Raw genomic sequence first — 707 nt, 5'->3', positions numbered from 1 at the left:
TTTGGACTTTGGTGGTTTTGTGTTTGAAGCAGAGTGAACACATGCTGCGGATTTCGTATTAAGTGCCTCTGATTACCCCCCCCAATAGATTTTTTGTTGTTGTTGCGTTCTTAGAGCGGTTTTGTCAAAATGCAGTCAGCGAAAAGCCTATTCGAACTTCTGAATAGGTTTTAGGGTAGTTCCTAGTCTCACCGCTAGAGGGCCCCAAACGTTCACGTACTAATTGTCACACAAATGTCCGAGGACCTTGGGCATAAAATGGATGGATGGATGGATTATACATTAAAAAAAAAAAAGAGTCGTCTGGTAAATATGTGTAAGAAACTAAAGGGAGTGCAAAAAAATAAATCGTGAAAATCAATTGAAATATGTTTATTTTCTCACAAGGTTTTTTTTGGGGGGGGAGTTAAGTCTCAAAACAAAAACAAAATACATAATGACCGCACAATATGAACATATTTTAGACATCTGACTGGGAATGTTTGACTCTCAGCATTCACATAATGAAAGCGTCTGCCTGCCTGCCTGCCTGCCTCCCCTTCCCGACCCCTCCCTCTTTCCTCACCCCCACCACGATGACGCGGTGACGGGTCAGACGTGCCTCCCCTCCCGCGGTCTTTTCTGGAGCTTTTTTCTCTCCAGGCTTCATGTCATACCACGACTAATTCCACAAATTCCTCCTCTGCTCTGCTCAGCTCTGCTCGCGC

Source organism: Syngnathus leptorhynchus, chromosome 6, assembly GCF_054491065.1.
Source record: "Syngnathus leptorhynchus isolate UIUO chromosome 6, UIUO_Slep, whole genome shotgun sequence".
NCBI classification, from domain to species: Eukaryota; Metazoa; Chordata; class Actinopteri; order Syngnathiformes; family Syngnathidae; genus Syngnathus; species Syngnathus leptorhynchus.
This window is presented reverse-complemented; position numbering follows the sequence as displayed.